Source organism: Marmota monax, unplaced genomic scaffold, assembly GCF_021218885.2.
Source record: "Marmota monax isolate L192 unplaced genomic scaffold, Marmota_monax_Labrador192_F-V1.1 WCK01_AAM20220418_F8-fsc00013, whole genome shotgun sequence".
In the NCBI taxonomy this organism is placed as follows: Eukaryota; Metazoa; Chordata; class Mammalia; order Rodentia; family Sciuridae; genus Marmota; species Marmota monax.
The window spans coordinates 27,314,967-27,333,793 of NW_026692202.1; the positions used below are offsets into that span (position 1 = coordinate 27,314,967).

The following is an 18,827-nucleotide window of genomic DNA, read 5'->3' on the forward strand; positions in this document are numbered from 1 at the left end:
CCACGAGGCTGAGCTGTCTATACCTGAGCAACAACCATAGACCATCTGAAGGACATCTGTCACCTGCTACTCATCATGTAAGTAATTTTGGCAGTTGAACTTGGAAAGCAATTGTTTAAGCACTACATTGTAGAATCCATGCTTTCTCTTTGGTATTCTAGGCAGATAACTTCTGAATGGCAAGAATCATTGTGGAAAAGAAAAGCAGAAGAAACAGATTTCTTTTTTTTTTTTTTTTTTTTTTTAATATTTATTTTTTAGTTTTTGGCGGACACAACATCTTTGTTTGTATGTGGTGCTGAGGATCGAACCCAGGCCGCACGCATGCCAGGCGAGCACGCTACCGCTTGAGCCACATCCCCAGTCCCCGAAGAAACAGATTTCTTGTTTCAAAACATTACGAATCATATAAGTGTTAGAAGTTGGCTTTCTGAATATCAGTTGGCAGAGGGAAGGCACAGCTGTGAAAAGAAAGGCACATGTTTTAAAAACTTTGTATTTGATAGCATGTTTTGAATCCTGAAGGAGATTAAAAAAATTAAAATTAATTAATATATAGAACCACTTCCATTTGATGATCATTCAGATTCTAGAATATATCACCAGAAGAACCTTGTGACTGAAGAAGGTGGCCCATAGCTGACTTCAAATGCTGAAGTGACAGAATTTTTAGGTGGGCAAGAGGCGATTGAGTTACCCTTGGTGTTCTTTCCAACTTCCAGATACAGATTTTATTGTGTCCTTTGAGAAAGTTTTTTTCTGTTTAAATAGTAGACTTTAGGGGGTTTGTTTATTGTCTTTTTCATTTTACCACGTAAAGGCATGGTAACACATCCACACATGAATAAATTTTCCTTCTTACCTTTATTCCTTGGAGTCCTATTTGATCTTAAATAGAAACTCACTTTGGAGTTATTGATTTTTTTTCCCCCATTCTCAGGTGCAAGGTTTTCCCTGGGAGTGTGTCTTAAACTAGTATCTCCGTTGAGATTAAATGCACACTATGTAGTACAACTATCAGAAGGTACCATTATATCTAAACATCTACACAGAGAATGTATCCAAATTAAAAGGCATCCTAAATTTAAAAAATCCTGGAAGGTTTAAATAATAAAGCCATTTCTGAAAAGGTAGGATCTCAACATTATTATTTTTCAATTTAAATACAATGCTATGACTCATAAACAATAAGTGTATCATTAGTCCATAAGCATATTTCAGATACTTTGTCAGTCTCAGGTATCCTTGAATCCATTTTGTTGTTGTTGTCGTTGTTGTTGTTGGCAATGTTAGCCAAGTCAGGGGGATGCTTCTTTTCTAAGTTTACAAAAAACATTTTTTTTTTTAATTTTGGGAAAAGAAAAGTATCCAGTTGAAATTCCTTATCACTCATTATATTTAAACTGAGTTTCTCCTCCCTGTGAGGATAACTTAAGAACCAGTCTTTCAAGAATAATGACTACCAAGCTGTGTAGCAATGAGCGTGTGGGTAGATTATGAGTCTAGGTAATATTTTGTTACCAACAGTCTTGCCTCACTTTTGAGCACAGCTTATGTTCTAATCTCCTTAACCTGGGAATCCTATGCAACATTTGCATTTTTATAAGAATATGATAGAGTGCCAGCTCTTTACATATAGTTGAATTTCAAATGTATTCAAATTTCAATTCTTGTCAGAAAAGTTTAATAAAGATATTACATGGTTACAAAAGAACAAATGACTGCTCTTCAAAGCTATGTTTAGTCAATAACATTTAAGTGTTTTCGTTTTGTTAGAATTATTATGGTCAGATATGTGAAGAGCTTTATAATGTTTTGAACAACCAATAAAAAAAATTAAAAAAAAAAAAAATAAACTTATACATATATAACACATAGCAGATTAAAAATGCTTAAAACTAAAAAAAAAAAAAAAAAAAAAAAAAGAATTATTATGGTCAGCCCTAGAAAAAGTGGTATCTAATATGTCTTCCACAAAGCAAAGTAGTGTATGAACCTGTGGGCAAAAGAGCAGTCAGATGAATTTGGGGAACACATTTTTAATACATGATTATAGTTGAGATTTGAAGTATACATTCTAGAGGTCTACCCTGAATGTTTACTACTTAAAAAATCCAGCACCATCTTCAGGCTAATGTGCTAGAAGTTTATAGGTGTGAATTAACTTACCATTCTTCTAGTATGTTCTCTCTCATTTTTCTTTCAGTATTAGAGTCTGGAGAACTAAAAATTACATTTCTCAGATTTCCTTGCATGCTTGTGATTCTCTTGCAAATCTAGTTTTTGTCAACATGAGGTAATCATAAATAAAATTTGAAGAAGGCAGAATAGGAGGTTGTCATCTTCTGTAGTAGTACAATCAATAAATATGTTCCTACAGGTAAAAATGTTGGCAACAGCTGGACTGCATGTACTACTGTCATTTCACCAATTTTGTGAATGCATTCAGTGATAATTGTGATACCAGTTGTGCCATATGTGGGAATAGCATTTGAAGTCTAAGTGTACTTTTTGACTTTTATTTTTTCAAATGACCAATAATTTTATAAGCATCTAATCCTGAGAATTAGAAGTTTTACTGCTTGAAATACCTTGAGTGGCAAACTATTCCATTCCTTAAACCTTGCTTAATGCAGCATTTAGCACTGAAGTTTGATGAAACAGATTCCTAAAATAATATGGGATTGGCTGTCTGACTTAATTGAGTTTATGGACAATGACAACTTCATGTTCAGTGGAAAATGGAATTCTGTTTTCTATGAAGCAAATAGCTAAATTGTCACCTATAGTCACCTGGAATGGGATGGCTGTGAAAGGCAAGCCTTTGGCAGACAAGTGACACTATTATGATGCAAATGAGGAATGTAAAGACTGGAATAGCAAGGCTACTTCTGATTGCACTGCAGAGCCTACAGAAAGAAAATTAGTTCGTGTTTTAAATTCTTGACTCAGAGCAAGGAGGTGTTTGTGTCCTTCTATGACTGACTGTAAGAGGCCTTCCCTAAGAGAAGGGAGCTTCTGTGACTACCCTATGAAACCCCATGTATCTCATAGCTGCAGACCTAAAATGTCTTAAAACAAGATCTAAAGCTTGACCTGTGGGTTTCAAAACTGAAACTTTCAGCCTCAGTCCAGTTGTTTGCTGAGAATGTGGTGGCATTGACTATGGAAGGATTGGGATCCAAAGAGTTGGAATAGGGATATTCAGGTAGATTCCGATGACTCTGAGAATATGGATCCCTTTGAACATCCCCGATTTCAGGTGATATTAGTCCTGTGTTGCTTAAAATCCTGTAATGACCTCAACCAAGGCAGTTCCCTTCCAAGGAATTTCTGGTCTTCCCTAAACCTGCTTTCTCCTCTTTGAATGTCATAGGATCCATATGGAGAATTATTTCTGTTTTTAATTATTTATTTGGGGACCAGTTTTCACTACGATGCCCAGACTGGACCCAAACTCCTGGGTTCAAATGACTGTCCTGTCTTAGCCACCAGAGTAGCTGGGACTACAGGTACATGCCATTGCAGTCAGTTTCTATAAGGAGAAATATCTCATAACCTGCCCCAGAGATGGACAAATACATAACTCTATCCTGGAAGGAGATTTTAGAATGATAGGATTTGGCTAATTCTCATCTGCAGAAATGCATAGGAATAGATTCTCAGAGTACTAAAAAAAAAAAAAAAAGAAAAAAGAAAAAAAAAGCAGGAAGAAACATATCTTTGGAGTGCACCAAAATTATTGACATAGGCGCACTTACTAAAAATTCTTAATTTGGGGCCAGAGCTCAACAGTGAAGAATGGTTTTAATGGTTTGTCAGTTATTTAATTAAAACCTGGACTCTCAAGGATAGCCTACATGAAAATGAGATGTATGTTAGAAATTCAGAATTGGAAAAAAAAAAAAGATTCAGAAGTGGAAGGAATCAAAGGTTTATGGAGCTAGCAATACTGGAGACTTATTGTGTATTATCCACTTGACTATTCCCTTACTGTGTCTGAGAAATATATTGGTAAGGACCAACATCTTTGAGAAATTTTGTAATGACTGTTTCCTAACAGAGAAAGGAAGGAGGTTGTCTCTGAAATAGTACCTAACTTCAGCAGAAATGGTAGCGTCACAGATTAGAGAAGCTAAACTGCAGTAATTAAATGTCAGAGACAATGTGGCCATGATTTTCGTCATGCTTAGCAGAGCCACAGTGATTATTAGAATGGTTTAGCCTGTGGATATCTATGGTAGATGGCATCATATTATGATTATACCTAAGTCTGAAATAGATGGGCAACCTAGGAAAGTCCTACGTAATAAGTAAATAACTCTGAATCTGGTGAACACAGGCTTGACTTGATTTGTCACAATGGAAAGACACAGCTCCTAACAAATTCCCATATGAGATCCAGTGTATAGACCCAGAGCTGCTTAGGTAAAGGAAACATCAGGTTCCCTTAAGGAAATTTCATTTAAGGAAGTTCCCTGCAACAATGTTACAAGAAATATAAATATAAATCTTCCTATCTTTCACCAAAAGAGAAGAGAAACAGTGTGGGGGTCATTACTAAGACACTGATTCAGCTGCTGATGATTATCAGGCACCAAAATTACTACTTTGGTCATCAGTCAAAATGGGGGTTTACAATGACACAGTGAATCCCCAAATATACACTTCCCAGTTCCTGTAATTATAGGTAAATCCAGACATCCTCTGGCTGACATTGCCCCCCTGTCTCATGAAATGAGGGCTATTATGATATCAAGGACAAAGTTAAAGCTCCTAAAATGTCTCTTCCTCATTAAACCAATGACCAAAGGTAATGCCACATTTCTGAGTGAATGCCACCTTTCACGGTCTAAAAGATTCAGGGATGATATTTTGTTATACTTCCATGTAACTCTCCCATTTAGCCTGAACAGAAATTGGAGAGACTTGGAGTATGACATTTATTATTGTTCCACATGTAGTCAGCTAATTGAAGCAAATTAACAAAATTTTGGAACTGGATATTTAGCTAAAATCATTAAATGTTTTTTTTTTCCTCCTTTTAAGTAGAGATAAGTCAGTTGTTTTCAATGCTCAGTGTAATCCTTATTACTTTTGCCATCTAACCTTAGAACCATGTCAATCACACAGTTTTCTGTAAGAATCTAGTTCGTGGGATTCTCATTTGTCTTAGTGCCCTAAGACATTACTTTGGACATCTATACGGATAACATCAAAGTGATTTGATGGGAGTAGAAGGTAGCAAGTATAATGAATTCCTGGTAAAGGAACTTATGTGCAAGAGGTGTTAAGGAAAATAAATGGTGTAATTCAAGGGCCATGACATCAATAAAATTTATGGCAGTCCAGTGGTCTATAGCAGGTTGACATATTTCCTCCTTAGTAAAAGAAAATTGTTAAGAGTTTACCACCTAGCATTATTAAACAGACTCAGTGATTGCTACCATCTTGTTGACTTTCGAAACAACATGCACATTTGAGGGTGTTGCTTTGACTCATTTATCAAGTAACCCATCAGACTACTGGTTTAGAATTAGGTCCAGAGTAAGAGAATTATTTGTGACTACTGTGAATCACAATGCAAGCTACTCTGCTATTTGAGATATAAAATCCATCAGGTGGAATGGTTCTTGAAGTGTTTGGCACAAAGCAATTCTGTAGGCAGCATCTGACAACGTTTTATTTAGAAGTACAGTGAAATCCTTTAGGGTTTTAGAGAAAAGTCATGACATTGTCCCCAAATAGCCATTAAGAAACAGATCCTGTGGGCCAGATTGTCTGTGAGCCATGCTAGAGATTGTATATCTGACCTCAGAATAAAAAATGATCTTGTAAACTGAGCTGGCCATCATGGACTAGGTGTTATCTGACCCTGTGTGACAAACTAGGGCATAAACAACAGTGATCCCTCATCAGGTGGAGTTATGAAGACACAGGTAAATGGCAAGAGCAGCTTTCGGATGACCGTCACATCTGCTCTTGGTGCATTGCCACTTTACTCTCAGCTCACATATTTAACTTCATGAATGTTGTATGTTGGTGACTGTTTGCACACCTCTGACCTATTTTGCCTTGTTTTTTGACCTGAAATGCTGAACCATATGGACAAAATTGTCCTGGCTCCTTCTATAGTTTGAATGTGTTCCCAAAATTCATGTGTTGGAAACTTAATCCCCAAAGTCATGTGTTAATTGTGTTTGTAGGTGGGACCTTAAGAGGTGAATTGTATGGGGGGCATCCCTAATGAACGAATTCATCTATCTGTGAATTAGTGAATTATCTCAAGAGTGGCTTCATTATACAAAGGAGCTCTCCACCTGGCTTATTACTCTGTCTCACTCTGTAATGCACTCTGCCATATCTTGACCTCACCAGATGCCAAGTAGATGCTGATCCCATGCTCTTGGACTTCCAGAATCTTTTCTTTATAAAATACCAGCTAGTACTATTTAGTTGTAGCAACAGAAAGTGGACTAAACCAGCTCCCTTTAACTGGCTTGTAGTTGGTCTAACCATTAAGAGATACCAACAAGAGATCAAAAGCTTCCAGAATGGTTAGGATGTTTCCATGCTCTTTCCCAACCTTGGTGTTGCGTTGCCAAATCTAGCTCGCTCCCTCAACAACCACAGCCTCAGCTGGGAAGCCACTTCATGGTTCTAATTGTCATTGAGCTCACAAAGAGTTTTCTTTCCTGGTTCCTTGACCCTAAGGATGATGACAGCAGCATACTCTTGCCAGTTTCTTCACCACCCCTTGTTTGTATTGATCACTGTCTGCACTTTGTTTTCAGTCCCTCCATCAAAGCGTCTTTAAAGTTTTGGACAACTTCTAATGTATGCTGGGCCTCTCATGAGAAATTGAAAAAGGAAACAATTTAACTTGGTTTATAACTTTTTCCATATAATATGCAGACACCAGCTGGAAGTTACTGGGGCAGCATTACAGCTTCACTTAAGAGTGGCCCCAAAAGATGTGTGGAAAGAAAATAGTCCCTATGAGAGGACTTTAGGCAGTACATCTGATGGCTGACTTTTCCTAGAAGGAAAACTGACAAAGTTATGGATTTGGAAATGATTTGGCCAAATGATCAAAGACTTGGAATAATATTAAAGAGTGGCGACAAAGAATTCTGAAAAGTTCTGAGTGACATTTGTTGTGTTTATGTAAATTCCCACCAAAGACACCCCTGCTGAAAAGACCAGGATGATCCATTCTATGGAAATTAGTCTCTTTCCCTGAATGTACCATGATTGATTAATGGTTCATTAAAAAAAAAAGGCAAGGTACAGTGCAGTGGACTGGATGGTGGCTCCAAAGAGATCAGGGCCTTATTTCTAAAACCTGTGAACATCACCCTATTTGAAAGGAGGGTCTTACAGATGTATTAAGTGAAGGGTCCTGAAATGTGACAACTCTGAATTGTCTGGACTAGCCCTGCATACCATTCCAAGTGTTTTTATAAAAGCAAGATGCTACACATGCTGAGAGGAGGAGGAGGTGGTGAAAAGACAGGCAGCAATGCAGTGGTGCAGCTCAGGAATGTTGGCAGCCATCAGAAGCTGGGAGAGGAGGGACGAAGGAGTTCTCTGCTAGAGCATCCAGAAAGCATCCAGACCAATACTTCTTATTTCAGACTTACGGACTCCAGGACTGTGAGAGAACAAATTTTTCTTGTTTTAAGTCACCAGGTTTGTAGTGATTTTTTACAGCAGCCACAGAAAAACAATATATACAAGGAGGGAAGCTATATATGGTCTCAAACAGAATGGATTTCTTAGCAAGGCTGATCTGACTAGCACCTCTCCTGCCCGCTGCAGAGTCAAGTGCTGACCTTGTGATATAAGACCCACACTTGAAATAACAGCCACTTGGTGGCTTCCAGCATAGGAGAGTGCATCAGATTCATTCTTACTAGAATGCTCATTCTGGAATGGATTTTTTGGCAACATCATCCATTTGTGAACTCACTGAATGGTTTGGTTAGTGATAGTATTTCACAGAACATTGTTTCATATACCAAAAATTATTTTATAATAGAAGAAATAATGCAATAGGCTCAGACCTATTGCATTTAGTTGTCTTCATGTGTATTACTCATGTTAGGATAACTACTGTGATAGGGTCTGGGATAGTTTTGCATATTTCCCCTGTTTTATATTCATATTTATATATGTCAGCCACAAGTTGTTACCTCCTTCTCTCTTTTCTCATTTGATAAAAGGCATATTAATGATAGTAAAATCTGTAATGTAGTCTTTAGTATAAAATATTAATGTAGGATTTAACTCAATTAGAAGTGAAATGAGTATCACTAGATGATACAATAAACAGACTTTGAACCTCTGAGTATACTTTTTTTTTTTTTAAGGAGAGAGAAAGCTTGTTTTTATTTATGTGAGAACCTATTGTATTATGTGAGGTTGAATGGAGGTACTGGGATTGAACTATTGAACCACATCCCCAACCTTTTCTTTTATTTAGAGACAGGGTCTCCCTAAGTTGCTAACTGCTTTGCTAATCATCTGAGTCTGGCTTTGAACTCATGATCCTCCTGCCTCAGCCTCCTGAGTTACTGGGATTACTGTCATGTGCCACAACATGCCTGGCTGGGATTTTTGGGTTTTTTTTTTTTTTTTTTTTGGCACTTAAACATGGGCAACAGATTATGGATGCTGGGTAGCTGCTCATCAGACTGTGTTCAATATTATCTATTGCACCTGGCATCCATTTCCATTGCTTATACCTTCTTCCTTCATATGATCTATTGCAAGAGTTAGTGTGCTAAAAACCACAATTTCTGGCTTTCTTGAGGATAGAGTCCTGGATCTTCAGTACTTCTGGGTCTTCTACCAGTGAAATGCACTTGAGTGAGTTTTTCAGAGGGAAAAGAGCCAAAACAGCTCAGACTTAACATTGATAGTACCTGGATCCCATGCCTATCATTTATCATCATCCTCATTAACATGGAGCAGCTAGTATATCATTGGTGGTGGTAGTGATGGTAACAACAGTTTCTTGACTCTGGCTTCAGTCAAAATAGTGGTACCATGGATTCCAACATGTAGTGGCAGTCCCTTGACTTCTCTTCTTCCAACTTAACAGTATTATGTAAGCACACAATTTCCTCTACTAAACCCTCTCTGATTGAAAACATTAGTTTCCTTCTTTCCTGCACTGAATTCTGAATATTTCATAAGAATAATAAAAACCTCATAGGCACTTAAATTAAGTACATTATAATATAAAACATGCCATTCTAAGAATGTAATCACAATGAAATATTGCATGGCTCTAGGATTCTAAAATGGACATTCTTACTTTTGTTATAAATTTTCCCCTCTCAGTGCCCCAGAATTTTTCTAAAATGCTGACGAGAAATGTTTCTCAGTAGTTGAAGGAGTGTCAAATAATGGGTCTTACTCAGGCACCCGCGTGTCTTAGCATTAGCCCTGATTCCTAGACCTCTAATGCGTTATTTGGGCATTTCTATAAGAGCCTAAGACAAGGTTTTGGATGCAGATAGTTTGTTGATTCTAGCAATCTGTAGTAAATTTATGAAGAAAATAAATAGGGAAAGAGGGAAAGCTAATGAAGGGGAATCTTTTAGGTTGGTTACCAGCAGGAACTACTCAAATACAAATCTACTAGGGATTCTTGGAGGGGCCATAAAGAAATCCTTTTAGAGGGGCTGGGTTATAGCTTAGTTGGTAGAGTGCTTACTCGCATGCACAAGGCCCTGAGTTCAATCCCCAGTACCAAAAACAAAAACAAAGGAATCCTTTTAGAATCTTGTATCTGGAGTATGAGAGGCTGGGCATAGATTACAGGCTTCTGTATTTCATCACCTACCCTAGGGCTCTGGCTTTTGAAATGAATGTTCCAATTCTCAGTCTAAGCAGATGCGAGGCAGCAAACACAGAGAAGTAGCTAAAATTACCTTCAGATGAGACGTTGTCATTGGTGGCGTAGCTATCCATCATGGTACTGAAATAAGAGGCCGAGGGCATGTGGTTCTGAACCCCATGCCTCACACTTCTTCTACACCTGATTTGACTCTTAAGAACATTCCCCCCATTTCTCATTTTTTAAAAAGATTACTCTTACTCTCTGGTTTGTAGGGTAATCTCTAGTATAGACAGTTGTTTAGAATATTCTCTATACACAAAATTCATGTTGTACAGTTTCTTAGGAGTCATCCAGGTGGTATTATAGCAGATGACTTAGAAAATTTTTAGAAGACTTGACTTCTTTGTCACCAGGAATAGACTTATAGGATTCAGTACCTTAAAGACTTCCAGGATACAAATGTACACACATACACACAAAAAAAGGGTTACAGAATCTTGTGATAGACACCAACAGTCTGTCACTCCATTCCTCTCCATCCTCAGTTATTTCTCAGAAGCAACCATTTCTGTTTCCACTTGTACTTCTTATGATTGTCTCTAATTTATATTCCAAATATACTTAATTCCTTGGTAGTCTATTATTTATATTTCTAAATGATAAATGTGTGTTCCATGTTATTCCATGATTAGCCAACTTGAGTCAATATAAGAGATCCTGTCATCAATATGGATAAGGATTAAGATCAGTTATGCTCACCTACCTTCCTTAGGTATAAATGACATATTTAAACCTGTGTTTCCCACCCCCACGAGCTATAGACATATCTTTTGGTCTCATACTCTGTAAGATGTAAATATAAATGGTTGTATGTTTTCTTTACTTTTTCTTCCCCCTTCCAATTTCTATGCTATGATTTTATTTTTTAAAAATATTTTTTTTTAGTTGTTGATGGGCCTTGTTTTATTTGTTTATATGTGGTGCTGAGAATTGAACCCCATGCCTCACACATGCAAGTGCTCTTCCACTGAGCTACAACTCCAGCTCCTTTTTTAATTTTACATCATCAATATGATATTTACATTCTATTTTGCTATTATAATCAACACTATTAATATAACTTCCATGTTTTGTATCAAGATTATTCTAAAAGTTTAAAAATTAGTAAAAGGCATTTTTATTATTTAGACTGTGCAAATTCTGTAATCTTTAGAGCAAAGTACGCTACCATGATTACACATTTTTATCCTTGCTTAATTTTTGTTGTTTTAGAGTTTTGGATTGCTTGTTTTCTCTAATTTTTTTTATTTTCTAATGTCCTGTATATAGTATAAAACCTATGAAATCTCTTCATTTCTAGATATTTTCCATCTTGAGTATGAAAAGTGTGTTATTCACTAGACCTTTAGTACAGCTGTCATTCTTACACTTACCTTCATTGCTCACAGTTTTGTACAGTCTAACTCAAAGAATTGTTTAGCAAATGTGAATTGCTTGAATTTTTCTTGGCAGCTTCTTAAAAGTCTACTTATCCTCAGATCTGGTAAAAATGTGGCAGCAATAGAGAGTTTTAGCTAGTTTGCTGAGTGAATATTCTTTCCACAATCATGAAAAGAAAGAAAATTACTGCTCTAGGCTATTTTTGATTACTTATGATTATAAGAGACCCACAACCTGGGGGTTACATCCTCTCACCCAGCAAGAAACAAATTATTCATTACTTAAGTCCGTATCATAATTTTTCTTGTTTTCTATTCATAGCTTAAAGGATAATTCTAAGAGCTTTGCTATCTTATTGTACAACCTTTCTTGTGAATTGATTGTACTGAGCATTTTTAAGGAAACATAATACATTGTTCATATTATGTACTTTGTAAAAGATTCCATGTATTGTTATTCATGTAGCATAGCTAGCATATTATAACATCACCAATTCGTTACAGTGATGTTATGAATTTGGAGCCCCTTTGGAAAACATTCACAATGAGATGCAAATAATAAAGTCTTTTCTGCAAAGTGGAACTTTTCAATTAGGAAATAATTAGGACATTAATTGTATCTTTGCTGTCCTGATATTGTTGATTGTGGATTAATAGATGATAATTTGAATTCAGGCAAAGAAAACAGCTGGGGAAAACAACACGATTTCTTAATCAACTTCTAAAGTACTCCAAAGTTTAATAGCAAAACAAATTTTTAAAAGTTTTAAAACTCTATTAACTCTTATGATTAGCTTTATATTAGGAGTTAGTTTGTACTTGATAAAAGACAGAGGTGGAATAGGTTTGGTTAGACTAGCAGGAGAGAGAATCAGATTAAGGGCTCTTGGTCAGGCATTGTGACAATAATAGAAATTAATGACTTTAAATCCAGAGGGGCCTGCCATGGATCCCTGGCTTAAGTAACATTTACTAATACCATCTCCAAATCTCCTACAATTTGAATACAAATGCTTAAAAATATGTATTTGCTGGACATGGCGGCACAGACCTATAGTCCTTGCTACTCAGGAGGCTGAGGCAGGAGGATCACTTGAGCCCAGGAGTTCAGGCCAACTTGGGCAACACAGTGAAACCCTGCCTCAAAAAATATTTATCAATCATTTAAGCAAAGTTAAAAATCATTGTGTTATTGTTGCTGTTGCTGATGTACTGTCTTTGAAGTCACATTTTAAAATTTCACTATAAATCATATTTTTTTAAAATAGACTATTTTTAGAGCAATTTAGTTTCACATCAAAATGAACAGAAAATATAGAGGTTTTCATATTCTCACTCCACTTCCACTGATTTTAATAAATCAATAATCACTCAAAACTCAGGGTTTGCATTATCATTCACTCTTGGCGTGGTATATATGCCATAGATTTTGATAAATTTATAATGACATGTATCTGCCATTATTGTATCCTACAGAATGGTTTTCACTGCTCTAAATATCCTTTGTGGTCTGCCTCTTCATCTCTCTCACCCCTCAAACTCTGGCCACCACTGATCTTTTTGCTACTTTCATAGTTACACCTTTTCCAGAGTATCATATAGTTGGAATCATACAGTGTGTAGCCTTTTCAGATTAGATTCTTTCACCTAGTAATATGCAATTATGATTCTTCCATATCTTTTCATGGCTTGATAACTCATTCCTCTTTATCACTGAATAATATTCCATTGTTTAGATGTACCAAGTCATTCACCTACTCAAAGACTTTTTCCTTGATTCCAAGTATTGATCATTATGAATTAAGATGCTGTAAACATCTGTGTTGAGGTTTTTGCATGGACATAAATTTTCGACTCCTTTGTGTAAGTATCAGGAAGTACCACTGTTGGTAAGAGTATTATTTAGATTTGTAAGAAACCGCCAAACCAACTTCCATGGTGAATATACCATTTTGCATTTCTACCAGTAATGAAGGAGAGTCCCTGTCGCTCTGAATTCTTAGCATCATTTAATGTTGTAAGTGTTTTATTTGTCAGTTTAATAGGCATATAGTGTTATTTCATTTTTGTTTTAATTTGCATTTTCCTGATGACATATGTTGTGAAGCATCTTTTCTTTTGCTTATGCGCCATCTGCATCTCTTCTCTAGTGATGTATGCACTTGGGTATTTTGCCCATTTTTCAGTTGTGTTGTTCATTTTTCTTATTGTTGAATTTTAAGAGTTCTTTATGAATTTTGGATAATAGGGCTTAATCAGGCATATCTTTTACAAATGTTTCCTCCCAGTTTGACTTGTTTTCTCATTCTCTTGATAAGTCATATTATTAATTATTTAATCTTTCTTTAGAATACACAAACTGAATCAAATATATCTTTTAAAAAATTTGTTCTTTTTAAATATAAATGACAACAGAGTGTATTTTGACATGTTATACATACATTGACTATAACTTATTCCAATTAGAATTCCATTCTTGTGGTTATATATGATGTGGAGTTACACAGGTGGTGTATTCATATATAAACATAGGAAAGTTATGTCCAGTTCATTCCATTGTTTTTCCTATTCCCATCCTCCTCTCTTTCCTTCATTCCCCTTCTCTAATCCACTGAACTTATGTTCTTTCCCTCCTCCCTCTCTTGTTGTATGTTAACATCTGGGTATCAGAGGGAATATTAGATCTCTGGTTTTTTGGGATTGGCTTATTTCACTTAGCATGATAGTTTCCAGATCCATCAATTTACTGGTAAAAGTCATAAAATCATTCTTTTTTATGACTGAATTATATTTCATTGTGGATATATACCACATTTTCTTTTCCATTCATCTGTTGAAAGGTACCTAGATTGGTTCCATAGCTTGGCTATTGTGAATTGAGTTGCTATAAACATTGATGTGGCTGTGTCACTGTAGTATGCTCATTTTAAGTCCTTTGGATATAAACCAAAGAGTGAGATAACTGGGTCAAATGGTGGTTCCATTCCAAGTTTTCTGGGGAATCTCCATAGTGCTTTTCAGAGTGGTTGTACCAATTTGCAGTCCCATCAGCAATGTATGTACTTTACCCCCACATCTTTGCCAGCATTTATTGGTGCTTGCTTTCTTGATATTTGCCATTTTGACTGGAGTGAGATGGAATCTCGGTGTTGTTTTAATTTGCTTTCCTCTAATTGCTAGAGATATTGAACATTTTTTTTCATATATTTTTTGATCATTTATATTTCTTCTTCTGTAAAGTACTTGTTGAGTTCCTTTGTCCATTTATTAATTGCATTATTTGGGTTTATTTATTCATTTATTTTGGGGGGTTGTAGATAGATCTTTATTTTATTTATTTATATATGGTGCTGAAAAATGAACCCAGTGCCTCACACATGCCAGGCAAGTGCACTACTGCTGAGCCCCAGCCCCAGCCCCAGCCCCTGGTGTTTTTTTTTTTTAATATTTATTTTTTAGTTGTAGTTGGACACCAACCTTTATTTTATTTATTTGTTTTTACGTGGTGCTGAGGATCGAACCCAGGACCTCGCACATGCTAGGCGAGTGCTCTACCACTGAGCCACAACTCCAGCCCCCTGGTGTTTTTTGATTGACAAAATATATTCTAAAATTATAGCGTTCTTGTTTGTAAAAGGTTAATTGTCATCTTATAAATATATTAAGTCATAGCAATGTTGTACTGTTTTTAAGACAATAGCTTTTTAAATAATCAGAGACATTTAGAATTAGTCACTTATGTTTCTTTTTTAATTTATTTTTTGCATTACAATTCTTAATACATCTTTATACCACAATTTATCATATCTCTGATTGTATATAAGGTATGTTGACACCAAATTCACATCTTCATACATGTATTTTGTATAATGATGAGGGTCTCCTTTCACCATTCATTGTATTCCCCTTCTTCCTCCCTTTCCCTCCCACCCCTATTTCCTATCTAGAGGTAATCTTCCTCCCTTGCTGTCCCTCCCAACCCCACTTTGAGTCACCCCCCTTATATTAGAGAAGACATTTGGCATTTGTTTTTTTGGGGGATTGGCTAACTTCACTTAACATAATCTTCTCTAGTGCCATCCATTTCCCTGCAAATGCCATGATCTTATTCTTTTCCTTATGTTTCTTACTTTTTTCATTTATACATTGTTGAATTAATCAGTATCTTTTATGTTATGAGTATGTTGTAGACTGGGCAGGGGCAAAAGAAGGAGGTATTTTTTTTTTTTTAATGAGAAATTGAGGTAGCTTATCTCATGTGTTTCATTGTGTGTGTGTGTGTGTGTGTGTGTGTGTTTGAAATTCACATCAGTTCGCTCACTTCTCTAAGATAATTGAGTGCTGAGAGGTCAAAGTTATCGTTTTATGAGTATTCATCTAACTAGCTTTTACTAGATGTGGAATAGTTCATTATACATGGCAAAATATTTTAACTAGCACCTTCTTTAGTTTTTACTTTAAAATATTTAATTATGAAATAGCAGAGCCCTGCACTAAGAAAATCCTTATCTACTCGAGGCCAACATGGCAAAGCTTGCTAATGTTAACCAATATCCATTTCCCCTTCTTTTTATTGGCCACATGTTTCCCAGCTCCCTTACAGAGACTGAGGGCTGCTCTTTAGTGTAATTGAAGCAACAGACCTTGGTTCATGAAACAACTTGATTCATGAAAATCTTCTATATGAATCTCTACTTTATTTCCCTTCTAGATAAACATGTTACAGATATTGGCAAGTTAGCCAAGCACAGTGGCACATACCTGTAATCCCAGTTATTTGGGAGGCTGAGGCAGAAGGATCACTATTTTGAGGCCATCATGGTAACTTGGTGAGACCATGTCTCAAAAAATGAAAAGATTGGGGATGTAGCTACTGGGTTCAAACTCCAGAAGCCCTCCTCCTCCAAAAAAAAAAAAAAAAAAGAGTTTGGCATGTTTACAGGGATGGACTCTGTCATCATCTTTTGGAACAAAGCTGCCTGCTTTTCTGAACTAAACTGATTAGAGCAAGAAATAAGCTTTTATTGTGATATTTGCTAAAAGTTGAGATTGATTATTAATAAGAGTTGGCTTATTCTGACTAATAAAAAGTTGCAAAAGTCAAGTAACATTGGAGATAACAGAGATGAAGTGTACACACAGAGTAAAAATGAAAACATGCACTTCCTTAAACTCAATGACCAGTGTTATAACATGTTTTTGAATAACAGAGCTGACAACCTTCTCAATTATTTAGGTAAAAATAAGAATCCTGTAGAAGACAACATGAGGATTCACATCTGATTAAAGAAAGCAAAGGGTCTTACATGCTGGAGTGTCTTTTTGGCAAAGATTGTAAAATTTCTTTCTCATGAAGATACAGATTAACGTGCAATGATTGAAGTGTACAAAGCAACCACTGCCAATCAACTTGAATAAAATTATATTCAAAATTTAATGGAAATGATGTCAATAATGAGTATAGCCTTTAGTACCCAGGCCATACAGAGCCCACACATGTAGCTGATGGCACTTGGATTTGCTCTTGTATAAGTGAAGTTTGCATTTTGTTTCTTCTCACCTCCGTGATTGGTATTTGCAAGAGGACTGATCATGTGAAGATGTTTGGTTTGTTAAGGAGAAATAGTGATCCAGTGTGGAACATTCCCAGACAATGGTGGCCATGTTGGAATATGCCACCCTTTCCCGTTCCACCCACTCAGTGACTGGCACCTGCTGTCTGTGATCAAGTGTTCTCTTGGTTGGAAGAAGAGGCATAAGTCAACAGTAAACAGAAACTACTTGAACATTTTCACAGATTGACTGCTGAGTTACTAACAGTACAGCTGTAGGGTCCTCATAGCAGGTGTCAGTATTTAATGAACACCTCCCTGTTATCTGTGCTAAGTGATTAAGGAGTGTGGTGCTGGGATCAGCTGATCAGCTGACTGAGGTGTAAATCCTGGCTCTGACACCTATGGGCAATGCAAACTGGGGCAATGTCACTTACCTGGGCCTCAGTTCTGAGGACATCATGAAGATTCCAAGAGATAGTGCTTGAAAAGCAGTTAGCCCACGGCCTATTCAATAAATAGTAAACATTATCACAGGGTTTTAATAATATTATTAACCACATAATAATACTCAGTATTATTGTCACATAATTGTAACACTGTGTAGTAATTATTTTGACTGGTAACTTGTTCCATTTTCATTTAGTCAATAGTCATGGGAAACTACTTAACTGCTTTTGCATTCACAGTATGACAGAGCCAGTTCCATTCAGTTCATTATTCACTGGACTGGGACCCTGTTTTAGGCAGGAGCCTTAGGGACAATTAATGAACATATCATGCACTACTGGAACAAAGGTCTGAATTTCCTATTCATGGAATTATAGAAAGTGGGTCATGCTGATCTAATGAGAATCCTTATTGTGGGTGTGGAATATTAACTGTTCTCTAGTAAGAGGAAACACACATGGTGGCATGAAGAGAAGTTAAAAAAAATCAGGCAGATGTGCAGATTATTTAAAACTTTTTATCATAGATCTAAAAAATGTTTAATACAAATTAATATATTGCTTTAATCATGGTCTGAAAAAGTTCATTATGTACATAATTATGCTTTTTAGAATACCTAGACTTGGCTACAGAATTGCACTACCATCTGAAATGAACCACTTTTCAAAGATTCATTTTTTAACAGTTTTACTGGTGATTAAAATTACAACACTTTATGCAATATGCATCCTTTCATATTTAGATTTTTACATCAGAGGTTTTCTAATTGTAACTGCAATTTATATAAACATTTAAGGGCAGTAGTGTAATTTTGGAAACAAGACATCTCTTCATCAGGAAGCAGTGCACTTATGCCAGAATCTAAATAATGTAAAAAAAGAAGCTTTGCCAATCATTTTTCTGGTAATTATACTTAATATCCTCAGATTACTGTTGAACATATTCATTTGGCAAATATTTAATGCATTCTTTGCTTGTACCAATTATGGTGCTAGCTTCAGGAAGACAATGATATACAATCCCAAACCTTTGAAGAAGGCATCGTAGGGAAGATTGGCAAAGAAACTAATAATTATATTACAAAAGGTACTAAAATCAAGATCTAGACAAAAGGTGAGAGAGAATTTAAAAACGCTTCATAAAACCTTGCATTTGTCTTGTATGACGATGTACTTATAACAAATTATATATTAATTCATATTATATTAAAATAATACATTATATATTCACAGTAATAGACATACATATTTTTCTGCCAAAACAAGCCTAGATTTACATTTAATATTTATAATCTTTAACCCAATCTCAGATATGACATGTATTAGAAACTTAATGTAATGTTAATGGAACATACTACTTCTCTGTGAACAGACTGAAGAATTAATGTGTGTTTGTGAAAAAAATCTGGGAATATATTTAGCTAAAAATCACCTTATTTTGAGTATTTATATAAAAAATGATTGGGGCCCAAGCTAGGAATAATTTTGCCAAATTTTTATAGCCAGTGAGTCTGCTCTAGATCCCAGGTTTCCTTGT

The 18,827-nt window shown here is 35.9% G+C and overlaps 1 long non-coding RNA gene across 1 annotated transcript; it reads right to left on the bottom strand.

Moving 5' to 3' along the window:
- Positions 1-217: 217 nt before the first annotated feature.
- On the bottom strand, positions 218-17,375 carry LOC131423836 (uncharacterized). Its single transcript, XR_009225914.1, has 2 exons — positions 17,279-17,375; positions 218-461 (listed from the first exon to the last, which is right to left on the bottom strand). It is a non-coding gene; the product is annotated as an uncharacterized LOC131423836 (long non-coding RNA).
- Positions 17,376-18,827: the final 1,452 nt, after the last annotated feature.